The 11,136-nt window shown below is 32.4% G+C and overlaps 1 long non-coding RNA gene across 1 annotated transcript; it reads right to left on the bottom strand.

Annotated features, from left to right (window-relative positions):
* Positions 1–1,481: 1,481 nt before the first annotated feature.
* Positions 1,482–9,801, bottom strand: LOC128546520 (uncharacterized). Its single transcript, XR_008366004.1, has 6 exons — positions 9,704–9,801; positions 6,761–6,827; positions 5,385–5,534; positions 5,122–5,223; positions 4,028–4,214; positions 1,482–3,280 (listed from the first exon to the last, which is right to left on the bottom strand). It is a non-coding gene; the product is annotated as an uncharacterized LOC128546520 (long non-coding RNA).
* Positions 9,802–11,136: the final 1,335 nt, after the last annotated feature.

Here is an 11,136-nt window from a genome sequence, read left to right as displayed (position 1 = left end):
ATATGAAAAAATACATAACACTTGCCATTCTGCTCTATTTTTAAATATTGTCAAACAATGTCGTTTTCAAGTGTTATGAAAGTGGTCAACACTCCAAGAAGGAGACTAACCTTTGATAGATGGACATCTAAGACAAGTCGTTCATTTCCTAATCTAAATCAACACAATAAAAATAAACAAGGCTTTGAAATTGGAAATTGTCTTCGTTACATAGCAATTCTTTTCCAAAAACCTGTGAAAATCCACGAAAATGTTCGATTTTGATCAGTCACCAGCGAATTATTGCATTATTTTCCGGATAGAATATGACCAAAACTATTTATGCAAGTTAATTTTAAAGCAAAATGATGTATTAGAAGAAAAAAGAAAATCTAGATCCTGTTAAAAAGATATAACTGGCTTTAATCTAAAAGGTATGAATGGCAAAATACAAATTTTGCACATGTCTTGAAATCGGTTCGTTTTTATAAATTGTGTGTGTTCTTTTGCCATATGATGTGTTATTTCAAAAAGATCAAAAGTAACGGTGGATCTGAATCCATGACTAAAACTAATGCATTAATAACTTCAGATACAACCGCCATTAATTCAATCAAAAATTAAATATATATGCTCCTTATGGTATCAAAAAAAAAATTAGTACCGTTGGCAACGAAAGCATTTTTGGTATTCGAATATTCGGCCAGCCGTCCGAACGAATATCCGAATATTCGGTCATCAACTGATCAACAAAACAAATTAAAATCTTACATGTTTTAACTTTATCATGCCCTATCAGCGACTTGAAAAAACTCTACTTTCGTTTTCATCGGAAATAGTTCTGACATTGACGAATAATCAGTCTAACTGCCCTGCAAATAAATGATCAAATTCGTAATCTGCCTTCAATTAGGTCATGGGGATGTAGCCCCTACGTAAGTAAGGGTCATTCTGTGCAAATACATGATCGTGTCAATTACTTCCATGCGACAGAATGCGTAGGTAGCATTTTGACAACAGATTGACGTAGTAGCATGAACAATATTTTCAATCAAATGAAGGTGATATAAATTTCGCGAAATGAACAAATATTCGAATATTTGATTTGTTGCCAGCCCTAATAATAAGCCATTCAAAGTCGCAAAACTCGTACTTTTACAATGCGCATTGCTGTAAAGAGTGTATGTTAATTTTTGTTATACCTTCAAACACAACTTTTAACAAAATATGTTGACGTAGATTGGTATCTGGAATTATTGACCATTCAGAACACTTTATACTTAACAAATTTTCAACCACAACACTCGGTATTTGCTAATATCTTTCAAGTTACTGAAAATACATTGTGACTTTTTTTTTTCAAAATCTTAGAACGCTATTACATGTGTAATTAAAATAATCAAAATTTCTAGAAAACCGAAACGCCCAGCCACACGGTATTATTAATTTTACAACCTCTTCTTTTTATTGGAATATACAGAAATTCACAGACAATACCAGTGGGTCTGTTTTGAATTTTGCTCACTTTATTCAAGAATAACCTTGGGGCAATAGTAAAACCTACCTGCATTTCTTCCACAATATATAATCTAAAGAATGAAGGCAAAATAGAGGACTTTTACCGCACGTAACTCAGTATTTTTAAAGATGTCTAACTCTACCCCTCCTGATTCAGAGGTAAATTCACATTGAACAGCAAACAATCGCGTATAAAACGAAAATTTTCCACTTTTGTACAAAACATTCATAAATAGTCTTGAAAGAAGTAAAAACTTACTAGAAAAAAGGAAAACATGGGGAAAAAAATTTGGTCCCAGTGGGGTTTGAACCTACGCCCCCCTGAAAATTGCAGTCAAAGTAGGTTTATAGTAGGAATTGAATACTCTTCAAAAAGGAGATACTCTATTACGGGTCCAATATCTTAACTGAGGAAATGCAATCCAACTCAAAATTACACATTCGTTTTTAGAAATATATTTTTGAACGTTAGTAGATGCTCTACCTGCGACTTCACTTTATACATTTTATGCTAGAGTCTAGTGGTTCAATATAGATTTTGGCAACACGAAAATATATATTTTTGTCATTAGTGATGATAATCAATAGAATTTGTTAGTTATGAAATAGTATTAAAATAGATCCTGATGTAGACAGAAAAAATGTTTATTGACATTAACTATGCGAAAATAAACAGCTATTTAAACACTATATAATATGTTTTATAACAACTCTTAACACTCGTGTATAAAACTTTGTAATTGGCTCAAGGAAAAAATTACTTACTTAAAAAGTATAGGCCTACATTTATAAATTTAGAAATCCTGCATACAATACATTGAAAATGTAATTTAAAAAATGCATACAGTAGAATGAATTAATTCACATATTGTTCATAACTTTCCTCATGCATTCTTCGTCGACAAAATCCCGCCCGCTTAGCTCAGTAGGTAAGAGCGTTGGTCTACGGACCTCGGGGTCGAAAGTTCGATCCTCGGGCGGGGCGTATGTTCTCCGTGACTATTTGATAAACGACATTGTGTCTGAAATCATTAGTCCTCCACCTCTGATTCATGTGAGGAAGTTGGCAGTTACTTGCAGAGAACAGGTTTGTACTGGTACAGAATCCAGGAATACCGGTTAAGTTAACTGCCCGCCGTTATATGACTGAAATACTGTTGAAAAACGGCGTTAATCCCAAAACAAACGAACAAACAAATCTTCGTCGACAAGAAAACAAGAGGGTAGTAATATATGCGTTTTTAGTATAGATCTTTTACCATTTTCAAAATAGATATTTACGTGATTATCATATTACATGTAAAAACATGTGCATAACCGGGTTTTGATTTCTTAGTATAAAATATTTTAAGGCGCACATTGTCCTCTTTTGCCTATCGGTTTAAGGTTTTAATTGTATTAACCGGTGTTACTGCAAGTGTTATGACACATGAATATGAATACTGATTTTAGTATATTATTCTTCTTCCTATTAGAATGGCTATGTGCATTAGATTTGTAAGTATTATGAGTGCACAAGTGTAATGTATACACATAGATGATACTCTGATAAAATTAGATATATATGTTCAGGAGCTATTTTGACCTGTGGCCAATACAAGAGTATGTTTTATTTATTTAATTTCAGATAATCACTGGTAAGACGTTCATTATGAGTTTTCAAAATGAAAACGAGTTTGCTATTACGTTATTCAAATGCATTTGACAGTATAATAAGTTGTAATCTTCTGTGATGATTCCACGTTCCTTTATAAACAAATACCACCACATATGAAGCAGCCAACTGAAACAGAAAAAAGTCAAAGTTAAATCTCACGAAACAAATACGATAAGCTTAGGGCTGTATTGGCGGTATGTGTGTGGTAAATTTTAATTCGACTCTTTAATAAAAGTTATCTCACACGTGTTTTAATTGTATGTTTATTTATTCATTTCCTTTCTTTTTGAAAAAATGGCCTTTGAAAAAACAATACTGAATTTTCCGAGAATTCCTGAATAGCACATAAATGTTTTGAAAGCTTGAAAGACGATACTGTACAGTGATTGCATATAATATACTATATTCTTATTGTGTTCACTATGTTTAATACGTAGTCACTGATACAAATTGGAACTGGTTAGGCAATCATGCAGTGTCAACCATAACAAGCATGGTGTTCGTTCAGCATTATTTGCATGTTATGGAATTCTGTTGGTGGGAAATGTTTCAATAATAATTACTTATTTTTTTTGTCAACCATCAAGAACGAAATATAAACGTGTTATGTGTATCAATTGGTATCAAATTACTAAAACGCATTGCATATATTAACAGAATTTGTATTTTCGATTTCCGAAACATTTCCTTGCAGTTTTACATTGGATACCGTCATGTGATTGGCTTTGTTTTAAATATAAAGCTTAAAGCAATATCATATTTCTTTTAGAAACTACTGTTCTGTTTATTTAGAAAGAATTATAAACTATTATTTCATTATTAAATTCTTCAGTTCGTGTAACTCTTTAACGTGACGATTGAAATTAAACTTACGAGCATTTTCTGCAATCATTTTCAATGACCTTCTGGTTCGTTTTGTGTAAGTCCTTTCGGTGAATATAGACTCGTAGTCTGCACAAAATGCTGCGATCCTTTCACCATAGTTCAACATCTGTGACTTCTCAACGAATGTCTTTGAAGTACAAGTGAACCACTCTTTGACTTCGTAGTATCCGTCATTCTAAAATTATACATGTATTACTCCTTAATGATTTAGCTTCTTATCCAGTACAGGTTTCACTGCCTCTACAGTACATTTTCATGTAAATGTATACACGTTTTATATCATGTTGTTACTCTATTTATTCAAGATCTTTGAAGTAAGATTATAATAATCGCGGTACGACGACTGTTTAAGATGAAATGCAATGTGACGTGAACAAAGTATCCAATTTTTAAACAATCCAGTGCACAGAAACTAACCACACATGCATACATGTATACGCAGTTTGAAATACTTGTCATTTTAAGATATGCTGTTTGATTCTGTTGCATGTAGATGCAAGCCACATGCTTTATGGTTTATTTGTGGAGAGACTATAATGGACCACAGATGCTTAATATTGGCCACAAAGATCCGAATCCAGCTAAAATAGTGTTAAAGTAAAATGCCTGTTTATTAAGAATGAATCTACAGGAAGAAAGGACCGTAACGATTATGAGGATCATGAAAATATCATAACATTTACATAATTCTGGACCGATGTCTAAGTTATCTAGCTGAATACACTTATATATGACGATAAAAATATGGAAGCTTGAGAAAATAATGGTCTTCGGGTTTTTGTATCACAAATGGGGACATTTTCTTTTCTGAAATAGACATGTGTTCAGGTCAAAACTTGTTACAGTCTTTTGGAAGTTGAACATGTCAAACTTCAAACCGAATCGTGTAAACATATTTCATTCAAGCAGACATGAACTATCTAAGCAGTTATCGCTTAAAAGTACCTTCTGATTATGCATATGCATCAGGTATAGTCAGTCCCTAATAATGTTTTGAAAAATATTGACCACTTCTAAGATGTACTGTGGCTCGAATCTTAGTCAGAAAATGAGACTAGAGAAAACAATTCCATTATATCTACCTGCTTTGCTCGTTCTACTTCTGACATCATTTGGTTAAATGTGTGTCTTGTTTTTTCTATGTAGCAAGTTCCCTGTTCAACATCTTTAATGGCACTGAATCCCTACATTAAAAGGAGTTTTTTCTCATTATTGCAAATTCTTTCAAATAGTTTAATTGTTTACATAAAGATATAATACACATTCAAAATATAAGAACGGGAAACGACCGTTAGCAGATCAGTATATCTTCGCGGTATTACTAATTGCAGGGCAAGATAAATACCTCTTTGAAGTCATGAATATTGATAGACGGCGTCACTTTTCTAGACGTAAGTTTAGACACTGTTACAACCACATACTTTTCCTCTTCGTCAATCAAGATGTCCTGAAAAGCAGTGACATCCTCTCCATAATGGGCTTCGACTCTGTGGTACTGCAAATTTAAAGAAAAAGCTTGTGTCAAAGACATTTCCCGTTGCTAATGCCCAGTTTTGTTCTGGAAATTAAATACAGATTATAATATACGTTTTTAAGAAGACTTTATTCTGAACATACTGTGTTTCAAATGATTCTAACCGCGTTTATAAAAAGAAAACTAAACTACCAAATGAGTCAATTTCGAAATTTACATACATGTATATCACTTTCTTTTCCAACAAATCTGCTTTTGAAAATTTTATTCAGTTAACAGTATATTTTTCATTGTTGGTCTACATTCCATATCTTTGGCTACATGAGAAAAATCTATATCTCACAAAAACGTACATAGTTGTGTGTACTTCCTGAATTTTGTGTATGTATATATAATTGTTTTATTTGTAAATCTTACTCTTCCTTACTACGTAAAAGCTAACATAATAGTATAAAAAATCAGTCAATACTCTTTATTATGCATTCATGCTGCTTAAGCTATCAGACAACTAAGGCAATTTTTATAATCAGCATTTACCTTATTAGCACTTGAACAAGGAAAAATCTAGGAAGAAGGAAAGATGTATATCGCAGATTTCATTTCCTGTAGTTTGGTTTAGATACTGCGTATAAAATGATCTTTTAATGTTTTGAAACATCGCCACTTAAATGAAAATTTTATTTTTTATAATCATATTTGTTTACTCCCGGTAGTGGGTTCAATTTCAAACTTTTTTCTCTATGTTTTGTTCTTCCATTTGTCTTTATTTAAGCTATCATTATGCATTACGCTAGCCTATTAACCTTGCGACTGGATACTAAAAAGGATAGTTAGTTACGACAACTCAATAAGAACAATGCCGGACCAAGCGAAATTCAGAGTTCCTTCGTAATCATACTTAACTGATAATCAGCATGCTGATGTTCAATTAAACTTTAGTCGAAAATTAAACAACATATTTAGAATTGTGTAATTACAACTTACAGTACCTCATATTTCTTACTTTTTTAAATATTTGGTATTCTTACTTCGAGTGACTTACCAATAAAGTAAGGTATATAATTCTTACTCTAGGTACCATGATACTGATAGGCCAAGAACAGCTTTCTCTTACTCTATGAGAGCATGTTCTACACCAAGATCACGTGTACATTATTTAGGAAAGTATTGAGTATATTAGATTTATGAAATTTTATAGCCATTATTTCAACTTTTGCAGCACAAAACCAGTATATTGCGATTCTTACCTCTGGGGCCGGTTCTTGCTACCGAGAATATAAAGAAAACAACTGCGACAACTTTCTGGTAATCATCCTGAAAAGAAGTATTGCATATTTATACTTCAAATTAATCCAACATTGAAGTGAGCGATTTTCTTTGGTGATCAAGTGATCTAGATTGTCCTGTTCTTTTTCCGCTTTAACATAATTATGTCTGTTGACAGTAAATAATGTAAATGTATTTCTTTCTTGTTTACATCATAGTTGAACAGGTACAGCATAATAACGCCTTAATATAAGTGTTTTCAATGGTAAATAGGAACGTGTATAAACAATAATGAACTGGTTAACCAATCAAAATCTTTCAAAATATTTGGCTGACAAATTGTACGATGTTAACCTGGTAACGGTATTCTCAAGTAACTTTGAAAGTACCGTACAATATACAAGAATGACCTTTTAAAAAATGTATAAGATATACTCTGGCAATAAACGAGCCCAGTCATGCATCATAACGCACAGCCTTGAATCAATACAATTTAGTAATGGCAGATACACTTAGTAGAACACGATTTAAAACGACAAATTTCTTGCAATCAATCTTAAGGACAAAATTATTAAAGACCGAGAAGTAGAGGTAGTACCATCAAAGTACTTAGAAAGATGTTAAGGCGTAGACATGGTAGATGATTTCGACAAATATAAGATTATGGCGCCGACCTGCTAACTAAGGGACCATAGGTTCGTGTCATCTCTCAAAGTGAGAAAATATGTCATTTTAATTGTAATTGTTAAAAGTTAGCAAAACGTTTCGTGTTTTAACTTTTCCGCGTCACTTAACAATAAAGATCCCAGAAACCTTTGCTTCTTTTCTGCGCGAAAAGATAGCGAAGCCCATTTTAACGGCGTGAAATATTCTGAGATTGTTCCGTTAGTCTAGAGCGAGGCGAACCCATACTACTTGAAGAAATGAGTACTTTTGAGCATCTGGCCCCAATTTCACGAAAAAAACTTAAGTCATTACTTATTTAAGTCTGTTATTTTAAAATTGTGCTATTGCTTAAGTTATTGTTATTTAATGTTTTTTTTTTCTATAACGATGTATTTATAACTAAATTATACTATGGTTAGTAGTACTTATGTGCTGTACTTACTTCGGTCACGCAAATATGATATTTCTATTTAAGCGCGATATAACGAACTTAAAGACACTGATTCTGGTATGCCTGGTATGTGGCCTATGGAGATGATAAGGTCTGCGTATTGGCGATAAGGGCCAATACACATGTCAGGGCCATTGGTAGACTTGCTTCTGTTTATCATAATAAGCTACTGTATAGCTACTGTGCAGTAAATAAATTGCAGGTGATATTTCTCACCTTTATAGCAAATCAGTTCTCACCTTTATAACGAGTTTAGAAAGCTTGATTGAATTAGGGCTAAATAAACAAAGTGATAAGATACAACAGTGTTTTGTCATATTTTTAATAAAGTAAGTTTTTTAACAATTACATCTCATTATTGCTGTTTTTTATTATCAAAAATATAAAAAATGCATTCAGGCACATAGCTTTTAGAAGTAATAAATTATTGTATATTTTGAACAATGATATATCTTTATTGCTGGATTTTATTATACATAAAAGAAAGTTAACATTATTTAGACAACACAAGAGGAATTAAGCATTTTTAATATATAACATCATTCTGTCTATATACCTTCTTTATCTATTAAAAATGCAACTGAACGCTTCTTTAATTTCTAATAAAATCCAGCAATTATCTTTTTTTTTTCGTTTTTATTTTGTTACTTTTGATAAAAAGATCATAATCATTGAATAAACAAACTTGTAATTTCTCTTATTAAGTTTTGAATAATTATTTTATAGTGAGAAATGCTTTGCTATAAGAGTTATAATTTAATTGGCCAGGACATTACTCAACATGACTGAGCAATCAAAATTAGTATCTTATCAATTAAAACAATTTTGTGTACATGCTGAAAAAAGAATAAAAAAAACAGCATTTCAATTAATAAAATGCAAAACACAGGAAATAACCAATTTACCTGTAGGCAATAAAATTTACGGTTCTCTGACAATAATTAGGCGACATGTCAAGTCTACAGGGGTTTTATGGACCCTTATCAGACTGGACCAGACAGGATCTTGTATATTGGGGATTAAAAAGTCTGGTATTTGGGGGGGGGGGTCACTTATATAGGAGATTTTCTTTGCCTTTAATAAATATTTCCTTAGGTATATTTCTTATTTCTGTACTTCGTTTTCTGTAAAATTCAGAATTGTTGTGTTTTGACCTATGAAATAGTCACATGCGGTTCTGATATCGATGAAAAAGTCAACATTGAAGACGCATAAAAGGCAAAAACAAGCATCTGAAATAACAGACTTAACTAAGCAATTACTTAAGTTTTTTTCATGACATTGGGGCCAGGTCTCAATTCACGGATTTGTTTTTATTTAAAACACGGTAAACTATGAATTTCTACTAGGTGAACACGAAACATATGTGAACGAACTATATGATCAATGTAAATTAGGAAGATCGTTGAACATGCTCAATGCATTTCATACTACAAAATAGTACTACCTTTAACAACATTGCCGTTTAATTTTCCAGAATTTAAGTATCAGTAGAGAACATTTTGTCAGCAGTTCTGTAATAAAACCATTGCAAACACAATAACGACAGAGTTAGTGTGTAGCTCATAAGAACTCAGACTTTGCTATAAAATAATAAAATAATTCCTGTGGACTTCGCCAATAAAAGTAAAAATAAGAAATTTTGTGTCTGAATATCAAATACTAACTAAACACTTTCTATCACGAAGATATATATCGGATTCTAAGCCCGCATACTCTACCACCTGATAAGTGCTGGTTTAGTCAAACTAGTACTCAGGAGTAACTCCTTAAGTTACAAGACTTTAAACGATGAAAATTCACTTACCATGGTTCTGCTCTTTTCGTCTTCGGTGAAACTGAATAGGTCGAGATGAGTCCCCAAAAGAAAAAGTTGTTAAGTGCGAAGAACTGTCCTGCTCTACTATTTATAGGCGATAGAGTGGTGCGCATGGCCGGTATTATTGGTTGTTACAAATCACATGTGGCGCTACTGCGCTGCTGTTTGTGTTTGTTAGTCAGCACAAATAACTTCCTGGCCACACTTGCTACTGCGTAACAGACAAAAATAGGCAGGTTGCAAATACATTTCATTCACTATTTTCTACAAGGATACTATATAATTCAAAATGCCTTTACTCTAAAGGTTTTGACCTGTAATTTATTCACTAGAGATAAATTATAAAATATTTATTAGACCAGGTTTCTCTAAAAGCTAATTTTGAAGTTTTATTATATTTTAGCCGATAAGGGCACAAATACCGCCTTGACTTTACAAAACATATGCTATTTCATGATATGCATGGACAACTAACGAAATCTCTAACGCACTTTGATACTTTAGCAATATCTTTCATTTTGCGAATAGTACAATAATTGTTATGAAATTTCTCATATTTAGAACATATTCAACGAAATTGAAAGACACTATGATATCTTTTGATTCATTTTGCAACATCAACCCAGGTAAAGTCACTAAACTATACATCTTCACTTAAAATTGTTGCATTTGTCGTTTTCATGGTGTTTTAACAGGGGAGTTAACGTATGTTAATAGAGAGATTCTCGCGCTCACACGTTATTACAAGCAAACCAAGATTTTATTTCGGAATACTCTTGGATATCCTTGATTGTACTGAGGCTTCATTATCTATTTACTTTTCAGATCACCAAACCTAGGGTTATTACTATCTAGTCTGAAGAAAAAGAGCAAAATGGTACAAAAGAGAAAACACACAAAAACAGTTTGGTTTGTTTACATTACTGTGAAAGAAATGTGCAAACCACATTGCAGATAAAGATTTCAGTATTGATGACTTCCTGTTTAGTTTAGCCTTGTTTACTTGTTTATACCTAAATGAATAAAAACAGATACACATTCTCAACGATTTCACCTTGACTATGAAGTATGCTACAGACCTTGGGTTGTTTTTTTTTCTATTCTTACAAACTGAGAACACAATTATTTGAGGTCAACATATTAAAACTTTAGTCAGAGAGAGAGAGAGAGAGAGAGAGAGAAAGAGATGTTCTTCTCTGCTAATCTGCTTGTTCGAACACAATTGTATTGTTGTTTTTTTATCATTCATCATATTCCTCTCCCGCGCCTGTAATTTTGCCTGATAGGAAATGCCTATATTTTTTAAAATCAGCCTTAAAGTGCTGATAAGCGCTTTCTTGGAAATATGTTCCTATTTTCCGTAATGTACATGAACAGGTACACACTCTAACTACAGTAGTCTCGAGAGATGAACAAATGCA

This window comes from Mercenaria mercenaria, chromosome 11 (genome assembly GCF_021730395.1).
Source record: "Mercenaria mercenaria strain notata chromosome 11, MADL_Memer_1, whole genome shotgun sequence".
Lineage (NCBI taxonomy): Eukaryota > Metazoa > Mollusca > Bivalvia > Venerida > Veneridae > Mercenaria > Mercenaria mercenaria.
The sequence above is the reverse complement of the archived record's forward strand: the minus strand, read 5'-3'. Positions and strand labels throughout refer to the sequence as shown.